The following is a 13,536-nucleotide window of genomic DNA, read 5'->3' on the forward strand; positions in this document are numbered from 1 at the left end:
CTTGAAATATAAGAATCGACGTAACAATAAGACTAAAAAAGTTCGAAATGAAAATAATTCGCCGAAACGGCAAAAAGAGAATACCTGACACAAAAATAACGATACGGTAAATCTGCGTCCCGTTTTAATTTTCATCGATCAGTCGTCCAGCAAGCGAGATGTGTCAAGCAGCAACGGCGACAAGGTAACAGAGACGAAATATTATCGAGTTAACGCACGCGAAGTGGTCGCAGGAATGGCTGACGGGTGCGAGAGTGTAATGCACTTACGTCACGCGAATTTCAGACGAAACAACTGGTGGTGTAACGAAAATTTAGCATCGCAACCGAATGTGCTAAATATAAAATGGATGGCTGTTGACCGAAAGAAAAATGCTCGACGATACGGTGCCGCCGTTTGTTCTCTTACAAGATTGAACGTCCACGGTCGACCCATTTACCAGACCCTCCTCGTTACACGAAGAGACGAAATCACCAGTGCTATTTAATCGTGCGAATTATATCACGCGTATCTCGCGAATTATTACACGACAGTGATAATAAGGCAAATCTAATAAAATTTACTTCTCATTAAAAAGTCGTACCAAAACAATTATTTATTAATTGGTTTATTTATTAATTCTTAAGAAGATACATATAAATAAGAAAAAATGGTAAAATTTGATTAGTATAATAAAAGTAATATATGCCTATGATCATTCTAAAATATAAAAAGTGAAATAGTCTTACGTTCATTGGTATATTTTAAGAACACATACATCTTTTAACGATAGTTGCAATGTAACATCATTTTTATATTACACGCAAGGTATGGCAAGTATTCCTGCTCTAAGGCACAATTTGAAATCAACAACATTCAGTTTAACAAATTATAACTTCTATTCGTTTTCCATCATGGAATAACGCGGTGGTGTCTTCCATATTGCACTGGACGTGCGTTGTAATCTACTCCTATCTATATTTTCAAACATTTCAGTTAAATCTGGTGTGCACATTCTTCTATCAAAGAATTTATAGACTGCTTTCTTCGGAATTTATCGTTGCATTGCAAGTTCATTTTCGCGTATGTACGCTAAGATTGATAAAAATTCGAGTACTCCATGCATTATAATGTTTATTAACTCATTAAGTAAAACAACACTTACATTGCGCCTAATGTGGAATTGTACGCCTTGGTCTGGCTTCATCGTCCGATGTGTCGTCGTCAGGTTTACTGTGCAAAACAGAAGTGGACCTTGCTGTTTGGAGCTATATTTTGGATAAAATATCGAATGAATAATAGCTTGTGTTTTTATAACAGAAGAATACTTTGATACTGTTTGTAATGTTACCTGCGATGTCATCATCTGAGTCTCCTTCTTTTGTTTCGCTAATAAGATTTTTTTTGCTTTTTCGACAGATCTTCGTGCCAGTTTTTGTACAATGGCTTTTTCTGAAATTTTTTCTTTTTCAAAGGCCTCGATTCTCCTTCTTACGGGCACATTTTTCTTCATTTCATTTTGAATGTCCTGTTTCGTCATGTTTCTATTAGACATTTCCCTTTCACGGGATGGCTCATCTTCTGCGAATAATTCTTCGAACTCGGTGAGTCCAATCGCTTGATTCAGCTGCTGAACCTCCTCCTGCAGAGTTATTGGCGACCGTGATGCAAATTTAGGTTCATTATTTTTTCCTATACTACTAGCCAAGTTTTTATTAATTACTACAGTTTCGTTTGATTTTATTGGTGATAAAGGTTCTACAATTGCGGTAGCGTCCATCATCTTCTGCGTATAAGTAGAATTGATGTCCATCGTGGAATTCATAAGAGGAGTAAATTTCTCAAGTGCATCCTCGCACATTGAAGGATCTTCAATATCATTTCTTGCTGATGGAATTACTGTATCATCAATAATATTAGAATATTTACCCTTCGTGTTTTCACTCCGTGAAAAAGTTCTCTTTATATTGTTGTCTATCTATCTCTTGTTGTCATTGAAGACTTTAATGGTTCAATCCTTTCTGGCTGTATTGCATCTTCTTTTGAAATTGTTTCGCTTAAAACATTCTTTTTTGTTTTACTATGTTTTGTAGGACCTTTTGTGTTTTTTTCATCTGAACTACTTCTAGCACTTTCCTTTTTTTTAGGTCGGCCTCCACGTTTCCTCTAAAAATTTAGAATATATTTAACAACGTTATAGTAGTATTTATATACACAATGTACATACAATTGTATAAGCAATTAGATTTTGACGCATTAATTAACCGATATCAAACATTATTGGGTACTACATATAAGGGTTAGTATTGATTAGTAACATAAGATATGGGGTAAGATTAAAAGTATTAAATTTCATCATAATATGACACAAACATTTACATTACTGTCATCATCAAGAGTTAGCCTTCGTAATTTTGTAACAAGTGACATTGACTGCTGCTTTTTAATATTAATTGCAGCTTTTATTGCAGCCTTTCTTTTTGTTCGGTCAATTGTTGTTTCCAGCACATCCCCAGTTTTTACATCTTTATTTTCTGTTTTATCATGTACTGCTGAATCTGTTACTGTATTATCAGTATTGATAATATCATTTTCTGGGATAGTCTCTTTACGGCGATAACCTTTTTTCTTCAAAACTTTCGGCCTCTTTGTAGTTGAAGGGCCAGGGACTGATTGTGGTATTTCAGCAATTAAACCATGTAAATAATCCAGAGTGTCTTCAAGCTGGTTGTTAATATATTTTTTAACATCCAAGGAATAATTATGTATATTCGATATATCTTTGGTAATCATTTCTTTAATCTCCTTCTTTGATCCAGTATCCATATTTGAAATCTACGAATAAATGATATATATTTAATATATACATTAAACTATACTTTTTAATAATACATACCATAATTTAATATTATGGTTGAAATTATGACGTATATAGCAATTAATACATACACATGTGTTTAGTTCTATTAACTTAGAAGCACATGTAAATTAAAAAAATATATATATATATATGAAACAATAATAAAATAATGAAGTAACATTGAGAATAGAATCTAGTTTAATTACACATATATACCCTTTTAATAATTCCGTTCTTATAAATTTTATTAAATTTACAGTGAAGCTTACAATTACACTAATGCCAATGAATATTAACGTATGCGTTTATTATTACACTAAATAAAAATGAAAGTAATGCAATGAAAAATACAATATACCTTAATGGAAATAAAATAAGTAAATAGCGAAGTATTTATTAATATTATTATATAGCATTATATTATATTATTATAATATTTATTAATATTTACTTACGTTTTACGTTTGCACAAAAACTATAAAATTTTAAATATAAAGAGAGATTTATAACAGAGATAAAGCAAGTCACAGAAATTAGTGTCTTTCAATGGCAAAAATGCGTTAAAGGAAGTGAAACGATAATCTCCGTCTCGCGTCACAAGCGGAACTGTGTCAGTTTTGCTCCTTGAAAGTACACGTAGCGGTACATGAGCTAGAGAACATTTCAAATCATGTTGTTGTTTTTTTTGCTTCGGAGTATCAAGATCGTGAGGACATACATAATATATTAATAAATAAACTCCGGGCAAAACAATGTCGCCGTTACGTTACCGTCGAACCGTCGAACAAAGACGAATTTGAATTCTCCGACTCTCCCCCGATCTGTTTATACTATACCAGTTTAAACGGACGCAATCGTAAAGAGTTCACGAGAGTTATGGATCAGTATCTACGAGTATCTACCGTCTTTGCGAACATTATCTATAATTATTTATTTAATCATTTGAAAATATACTTGAAGGTTTCAACAACGAGCAATCTTGTCTAATAAATCTCACGATCAACCATCCTCTACACACAAATCCTCTGAAAACATAACGACTTTTCAGTTCAATTTGAATCGTTGCGTTCAACGCCATCAGGGTGTCCTGCATAACGCGGGCATCCGACTAGGTGCTGATACCACATACAAGAACAAGTCGAATATGTGAAATAAAGCTTTTTAGCTTAAGGTCCCGTTTTGAAAAAAATACAGTTTGAACATGTTCGGTTGGCAATTGGCTTAATACACGCGTATGATAAATAACAAGATTTATTACATGATTTTACAAAATTTGTTAAAATTGATTAAGAAGTTACTTTCAAGAAGTAATATTTACATAATTGTAAATTGAACCCTATGTTTAACAAAATTAGGCATTCTTAAGTATTTGTTATTGTAAATTACTATTATGCTTCGCCAAGTGTGATTGGAACACATTTCTGGAACACAGCGTCCATCGATGTCTTCAATGAAAGAACATAAGTTTAATAACCTAACTTATCGACGAAATAAATCCCTAGCCCCCGGGTAGCGTGTTAGGAAGCTTCCGTGGTAATTCTTTTAAAAGCAATTAACGAGTGATCTGTTCGCGAATTATTGTATTGTATTATATATTATGTGGCATCATGATATCATAAGGAATACAAGTCACTATGATTTCTTCGTACTATTTCACAGATGGAGTGTGCAAATTTGACTTTACAATGAACAAAGTCAAATGTGACAATGACAAAATTGTATATGGCAAAACTGGATACCTCAATGTTATACAGTGTGTCAAGAAAGTGTTTGTTGTCATCTTATGTCTTTGGGAGGTAATTCTACACCTTCGGATTTGCGAAGATCTGTTGAAAAAGAGGATCACAAAATTGACCTCGAGCATTCTATTGCACGTATTGCGTGTTTGTGCGCGTATTTATCCATCGATGTATTGCAAAGAACAGTTTGTCCAATAGGGGTTTCACACGCAGCAGTGGGAAAAATAATACTCTCACCCTGAGAGAATTGACCGGCTAGGGCGCGGCAGAGGCCATGGAAGCGCTTCGGTGAGGTGCGCTAGGTCCGTCGCAAATCTGCCCGGCAGGGGAATCGGATTGTCTGGCACGGCGGCTCCGGCGACGAGGCGCGGTGTGACGTGGCTGCATATCGCTCCATTAGGTGGTGTATTGAGCGCGGAGGGGGTGTATCCCTCACACCAGTTCCCGGGCCCCTCTAAATCGCTGCCGGGACGGTCATCGTGGAGGTTTTAGTCCGTTGGCGTCTGCCACTACCACGCCGCTTTTTCCCAGAAGCGACCTGGTGTCCGTGCGGATTTCCTCCACGTTAATAAAAAAAAAAAAAAAAAAAAAAAGTGGGAAAAATAATACGCCAAAAAGGTGTACGTTATAAGGTTCGCCGTGTGCGAAATTATGTCGTTTGACGAATATTCGATGGTTAGCCGCTAAGAAAATTATAACGCAATCCTTGGAAATATCTTGTTTACGGATGAGAGCGATTCTTCCGATAGCAATATTCTCGATCGTCAGACTGCCAAGATTTAGGCTTGTGAAAGTTCTCACATTATGATACAATGATACAGAGATTCAAGCAGGCTTGAGCAAGTTTGATTTATTCCACAGCTCGCTTTAACGTGTAGATAAAATCAATTTGAAAATGGAATAGATATCATATGTTCGCGAGCAGCCAGAAAACAACACTGACGTTATTTCGTATCGCATCTGACTTTAAAAACGAACATAAAATGAAAATAAACGGTTTTTCATACAAAAATGCATACTTGTTACGATGCATCGTGAGTAGCAGAGAACGCATATGTTCGTGTATTACAGCATGAACGTATTAATGAATAAATAATATATATATATTAAATTAAAATTTTTAATATTTATTAATAATTTAATAATAATAATAATTACTATATTTATATAAGTATTATAAATAAAATATTTATAATAATATTATTAATATCTTTTTATTAGAACTAAAAATATAATTTAAAAATTTTTAATATTTTTATAATTTAATAATTATATTTATTTAAATATTATAAATAAAATATTTATAGTAATATTATTAATATTTTTTTATTAATATTAAAAATACAATCTTAAAATTTTTAATATTTTTAATTTTATAGTATCATTAATATTTTTTATTTATATTAATATATAATTAAAATTTTTGATATTTTATAATTTAATATATATATATCATAAATAAAAAATTTTTAAATTATATATTATACAATTTATATTATAGTAATTTCCATTTTTTCAAAATAAAAAGAATTGTATATTAAACAATTTAAAAATAAAGGGTAGAATATTTAAGTATTAATATTTTATAATTTAATTTTATAGATAATTAAATATTTATAGTAATATTATTATTTTTTATTAATATTTTAAAATATTATATATATATATATATATATATATATATATATATATATATATATATATATATATGTATATGTTGGGTTAACATTAGAATTTAAGTCGTGTAACGATTCTTCGTTTGAATTAGCCATCGTTTTATGAAACAGAGATTATATTTACGCGAATATACAAGATTTTACAAAATATTATGAATATTGAGTTTAATGAATGATAAGATTAACAAATGATAAGTTTAACTAATGATTCCAAACGAATCCACGGTCAACGGGATAACTCTTTACTATGCGTAGAATAATTTAAACACAAAAAAAAATACGATTGCGGAGGCACTCGGTAAATTGCTCGATGTATCACTTTCCAAGGCGATCACACGAATGAATATCTGATGAAAATCTTTTTCGCTGTACGACTGCATTTTGTTCGTTATATGCTCGCTGGAGGCATCGAGAAGCTTCCAATCGCCGCTGCTAGGCAGACTCTGCCAAGAGTTTGTTGTATACTCTTTGGAAGCATCGAGAAAGATCCAAACGTCGTTGCTAGGCAGCCTCTGTCTGGAGTCTGATTCCTAATACAACGTGTGTCCCATTATATCGACATCTCCAAAGTACAATTCTATGTGATTTCTAGGGAGAACAATACAACCGATCCACACCTTCGTCAGGCAAAACGTTTATCCCGTGACCGCGGCTACGCTCGGCGACCAGCTGCCACCTCGAACCCACCCTCGCCATCACATATATCGAACAATTACAAATGACAACAATTGCTTAATTACAGCTATGACAAAACCCAGGCTAAAGCACCAGAAGACTCTCGCAAAATTGCAAAGGGAAGGCTCCGGTTTTCCTTTCATCTCCGACACGTTCTTTTGTGATCCCGTTGGCCGCGGATTCGTTATCGGGCCTGAGACCATCGTCACTAGTGTCGCGAGTGCCAATTGTCGTGATCAATTGTCAAGACTGTAATAACTCTATTATTGTAATAAACTACACCTGCGTGTACCGTACCAATGGCTAATTCCCGTGAAGATTCATTTGACGCCCACAACCCTACTCCCAGTGCTAATCCGACATACATATTAATATTTTTAAATATATTTTTTTTTAATATTCAAAAATTTTTTAAATTTCCCTAATATTTTCAATATTATGCTCTAAATGTATAAGCTATTTAAATTAAACAAGTTCATCTTTCTCTTTATTTAATTTAAATATAAATTAGTAATAATAATTAAATAATTAATTATAAATATATTTATAATCAAATTATTATTATTAATATTAATAAATAAATATATATTAATAATAAATAAGAAATTTTTAATCTAAAATGTATTTCTAATAAATCACAAACATATCCTATAATCTTTCCTGTAAATGTTTCAACTAAACATTTTTCAAAATAAAATTCATAATAAATTATTTTATTTGTTAAATAACTCATTATAAACTTATAAAAAAATTCTATTATAAAAAATCTTTTGATAAATATTAATTTTTTTCAAATAAATATTTAATATTAATACTAAAAATATTAATCCTAATAATATTAGCTTAAATACAAGATATTTATAACTATAAATTAAATTAATATTTAATTGATAAAAGAAAAAATTAAAAATAAATTTTCTTAAAATTAATATAATTATTAAAATTACTGATATAATTCCAGCTATAATACAATCCTCATTTAAATAAATTAAATTTATTATATAATTATTTCCCATTATTATAAATATTGTACGAAAAGAATATGATACTGTAAAAATTGTTCCAAAAATTAAATTTATTGTACTAAAAATTCTTTTCATATTTAAAAAATAATATTCAACAATTAAATCTTTAGAATAAAATCCTACTAAAAACGGAAATCCACATAATATTAATAATGAAAATATTATTAATAATCCTTTTATTGGATATAAATAAAATATACCAGAATAAAAACGAAAATTCTGAATACCATTTATATAATGAATAAATCTTCCAACACACATAAATATTATAGATTTAAAAAATGCATGAATAAATAAATGTAAAAATGTTAAATCTGTTATTCCTAAAGAATAAATTCTTATTATAAGACCTAATTGACTTAATGTTGATAAAGCAATAATCTTCTTAAAATCTATTTCAAAATTAGCTATAACTCCTGAAACTAATATTGTTATTCTTGAAATTATTAAAATGAATCTTTTATATTTAAAATCAATTATTATCTCATAATTGATTAATAAATAAATTCCAGCAGTATCTAAAGTTGATGAATGAACTAATGAAGACACAGAAGTAGGAGTAATTATTGCAGCTGGTAATCACATCATAAATATTAATTGTGCACTTTTTGTAAATACTATTAAAAAGAACATTAATAAAATGAATAAATCTATTTTATATAAAATTAAATTTCATGTACCAAAAATTACTAAAAAAGAAATAATTATTAATAAACTAGAATCACCTAAACGATTTAAAATTACTATAATTATTCCTGAATTAAATGATAAAAATTTTTGATAATAAATAATTAAACAATAAGAAATTAAACCCAGACCATCTCATCCTAATAATAAAGTTAATATATTAGGTCTCAAAATTTAAAAAATTATTGATATTAAAAACATTAATATTAAATAATAAAAACGATTAATTAAATATTTATTATTTAAATTTATATATCTAATTCTATATAATTAAATAAAAGAACTAATTAATATTACTAAAAATACAAATATTAATAATTTAAATCTAATCATAAAAATTGTTAGGGAAGTGATACATTTACACTGTACATGAGAGTGTGTGTGTAAGGGTTAGAGGGCGTCAAGGTCTTAGTGGAGACAAAAGACTGTTGCCAGATGTTAGAAGAATCTAGGATAGTCGGTTGGCGACCAGCGTGCGTGCAAGACGTTCTTCAGAGAGTAATATAGATGTATAACTGTTGTGTGGGAAATATAGTCAATTATTTGTATTACCAAATCCTTGAATTTCCTTAATAGATTCGTATTCCAATTATGATCGTTATTACAAAATTTATTAGAAACTGACAAAGTAACGATACAGAATGTTATAACAGAACAGAATAGAATGTCGAGTACTGACTTGGGAGGTTTTTTTATATCAAGGGGTTGGCTCCTGTGGAGGGGTTATCGTTGGATGCCGGTCACATAGGGATCCTGTTACTGCTTAGTTACTGTTTCGATGGCTAAGGTATGTGAGATATGATTATCCTATTGCTGCATTCCCGGGGCCACAGTGACACTAGAGACGTTGTCTGTGTTTTATGAATTGGAGACATTATTTTGAGAATGGACCCTGTGGTTATTTGGATTATTTTGATTTCCTTGTACTGTTTGGGAGTAGTATAGGAGATTGAAGTAGTAGTGAATTTCGGAAGACTGGGTATTTGATTGGTTGTCTCTTTGGCTCTAAGCTTGGGATACTTATTTATACATAAGGTTTTGTAGGCTGAGCGGCCTTTGTAGTTAGCAGAATGGTCACCTTGACAGTGGATGCACTTCGTTGGGGTTTCCGGTGATTTAGTGCACTGGTCAGTGGGGAGTGTAACTGCACATTTAACGCAGCGGATTTATATGCAATCGCTTCCTCTGCAATGTTTGCATTTTTCAAAGCTTTTGTTCATGCAATAGCTCTAGTGTTTTGTTCTCGTGTTTTCGTTCTAGTTATCCTAGTTGAACAAGTTTTGAAGTGTCCGTGCCTGCCTGTTCAAATGGATCGAATAGAGCATTCTCTCTTCCTCCGAAGATGGTTGTATTTCATCTTCACTCAATATGTTGCGTCGTGCAACACTCTACCTGGACCCGGCCATACACCGCGGGCCAGACAGGCCCCAGATGTCCGCTCATTCTTACGGCGTACTCTCAATAACCTTAAGCACCCGTCATAAATCCCACTAATTTGCTTGCTAAGGTCCTTCAGACCCAACAAACATCTGTTTTCTGAATCATTTCTAAAGATTATTGTCTACCACGGCTTGACAAGGGAAAGTTGGGTTTTCCCACGTACGATGCTTCCTAATAACAACTTTCTATCGAGAGCAGCTAAGACCCTTCCTAGTCCACCAACCTTCGTTTAACCAATTAACAACAAATCCGATGGTCCCGTGCGCTGGACATACGCATCCTTAGCTTTCCTCCGCTACAGCATCGTCACCGAACATCACTGATTCTTCAACCTTCAAACATACAACATCCTTCGACCGGGTCTACACCCGAAGATCAGTCAGTCACTTATCTTATACATACGCACCAGCGTAACTATCTTCTTCACAAAGTTGTTGGAATAAACTGTCATTCACACCTTGTTACATCAGTGTCATATTCAATTAACCACCTCTATTATCCTAATCGAAATAGGGGATCGATCATTTCGTGGCGTCGATTATCTAATCGTGACGGGAATTTACGACTCCCGTTGGCGTGCTTCCTAGCGATCGCGTCTCTCCGCGATCGAAACACAATGTCATAGATCTGTTTTGCCGCTTTTTAATTTCTTGTTTCTGAATATTTGCTTGAAACTTTTTCACTTCAGGGAATGACTCATCTTCTTCTTTTAGCTGATGCATCTTCGTGTTTTCACTCTGTGAAAAAGTTCTCTTTCTATTACTATTTCTTGTTGTCATTGAACACTTTTCTGGCTGTATTGCATCTTCTCTTATAGTGAATGTGTCTGTGAAGTACCCGCGATCTTCCTTGAAATTGTTTCGCTTAAAACACTTTTCTCATTTACTATGTTTTGTAGGGCTTTGTGTTATTTCTTCTTCTGAGCTACTTCTAGTACTTTTCCTTTTTTTTTAGATCGGTTTTCACGTTTCCTCTAAAAATGTAGGATATATTTAATTACGTTATAATAGAATTTATATGCACAATGTACATACATTAAGCGATTAGATTTCAACATATTAATTAACCGATATCTTTTAGGTATCATTATTAGATACTATATATAAAGGTTAGTATTGATCAGTAACATGAGATTTGGGGTAAGATTAAAGATATTAAATTTCATCATAATATGATACAAACATTTACATTACTGTCATCGTCACGAATTAATGGCCTTCGTAATTTTGCAACAAGTAACATTGACTGTTGTTTTTTAATATTAATTGCAGCTTTCCTTCAACCCTCTTTTTTTGCTCGGCTCTTCAAAACTTTCGGCGTAGTTGAAGTTGAAGGGCCAGGTTGTGGTGTTTGAGCAAAGTATCTCCAAAATGGTCGTTAACAGATTTTTTAACACCGAAGCAACGTATATTCAATATATCTTTGGTAATTAGTGCTTTCATCCGATTCTTTGATGTAGTACCGATATTCCTACAATCGATATATCTACAAATAAATTCTTTATAAGTGTAGTATCGTGGAAAGAAGGGCCTGTGGTGGTACTCGATAGTTAAATAGCACCACTCGACACTAACTAGTGTCGGACGACGAAGTGGTTAGCGCCTTAGGTTACGAACGTAGGAGTCCGATTTTTCTTCCACGGTACAAAAAATGAGGAAAAGAGCGGCCGTACCCAACAGCGACCTCTACAGCGCTGAGCACAGCTCAACGATACTACATAAGTATTTAATATATACATTAAACTATACTTTTTAATAATACATACCATAATTTAATATTGTGCTTGAAATTATGACATATGTAACAATTAATACAAACACTTAACTTAGAAGCATATGTAAATTATTTTTCAAAAAAAATATTTATATGAAACAATAATAAAATAATGAAATAACGTTGAGAATAAAATCTAGTTTAATTACAAATATATACACTGTTAACAATACCGTTCTTATCAATTTTATTAAATTTACAGTGAAGCTTACAATTACACTAATGTCAATGAATATTAACGTATATGTTTATTATTACACCAAATAAAAGTGAAAGTACTCTAATGAAAAATACAATATACTTTAATGGAAATAAAACAAGTAAATAGCGAAGCATTTATTAATATTATTATACAGTACTATATTATATTATTATAATATTTATTAATATTTACTTACCTTTTACGTTTGCATAAAAACTACAAAATTGTAAATATCAACTTTTATAACAGAGATAAAACAAGTCACAGAAATTCGTGTCTTTCAATGGCAAAATGCGTTAAAGTAAGGGAAACGATAATCTCCGTCTCGCGTCACAAGCGGGACTGTGCCAGTTTTGCTCCTTGAAAGTACATGTAGCGGTACATGAGCTAGAGGACAATTCAAATTATGTTGTTTTTTTGCCTCGGAGTATCAATATCGTTAGGACATACATAATGTAGCAATAAATAAACTCCGGACAAAACTATGTTGCCGCTTCGTGCAACTGTCGAACGAAGACGAATTTGAATTTTCCGATTCTCCTCCGACCAGTTTATACTGTACCAGTTTAAACGGACGCAATCGTAAAGAGTTATCGATCATGTAGTGGATCGTGTGAGGATCAATAATTTAGAGAATACGAGAAATTGCTGCTGCAACGCCTCAAATATATTTAGAATAAATAAAATAAATACGAATAAATATAAATACCGTCGAGAGACGCTCGTACAAATGTATTCGCGAAGCTAGGGTATGGTCGCTTGCGAAAAACTCGATAACTATAACTCGGATGACTCGGATAATAACTCGTAGATATTGATCGATAATTCGTAGGTACTCGGTATATACAAACTCGCGATCACGTCCGTTTATTTATACTGGGGGGGGGGGGGGGGGGGGGGGAGTCGGAAAATTTGAATTCATCTTAGATCGACGATTGCCCATAACGGTGACTTTGTTTTGTCCGGAGTTTACCTATCGATATGTTTCGTGCGTCAAGGCGATGTCCGTGTTCCGAGGCACAACAACACGAGTCGCTCTCGATCCGCCACGTCCTATGACTCTACCGACTATCTACCGAGTATTGATCAGTTACTAACGAGTTATGAGCGAGCGGTTATACACTGTCTTAGCGAATCCGTTAATACGAGCGTCTTTGCGAACATTATCTGTTCTTATTTATTTAATCATTTTAAAATATACTTGACGGTTTCTACAACAGGCAATCTCGTCTAAAAAATCTCACGATTAACCATCCTCTACACACAAGTCCCTTAATACATAACGACTTTTCAGTTCAATTGGGATCATTGCGTATAACGCCATCTATTCGCCCGGGCGCGCCATTTTTCTCTAGAATATAAATTGTACCGCATGCTTGAATATGTACCGCATGCTGGAAATAGCCAGCCATGTTGATATGGAAGAGGAGGCGAAAGTGGAGCATATTGTAGAAGGAATAGTAGATGAAGAAAACAATAA

General features: G+C 32.6%; 1 long non-coding RNA gene and 1 pseudogene across 1 annotated transcript; both read right to left on the minus strand.

Moving 5' to 3' along the window:
• Window positions 1-608: 608 nt before the first annotated feature.
• LOC126876525 (uncharacterized) lies at window positions 609-1,411 on the minus strand. The gene is made up of 3 exons (XR_007694253.1): window positions 1,331-1,411; window positions 1,145-1,247; window positions 609-1,071 (listed from the first exon to the last, which is right to left on the minus strand). It is a non-coding gene; the product is annotated as an uncharacterized LOC126876525 (long non-coding RNA).
• A 3-nt stretch (window positions 1,412-1,414) lies between these two features.
• LOC126876505 (uncharacterized) lies at window positions 1,415-2,947 on the minus strand (annotated as a pseudogene).
• Between the last annotated feature and the right edge of the window lie 10,589 nt (window positions 2,948-13,536).

Source organism: Bombus huntii, unplaced genomic scaffold, assembly GCF_024542735.1.
Source record: "Bombus huntii isolate Logan2020A unplaced genomic scaffold, iyBomHunt1.1 ctg00000080.1, whole genome shotgun sequence".
NCBI lineage: Eukaryota > Metazoa > Arthropoda > Insecta > Hymenoptera > Apidae > Bombus > Bombus huntii.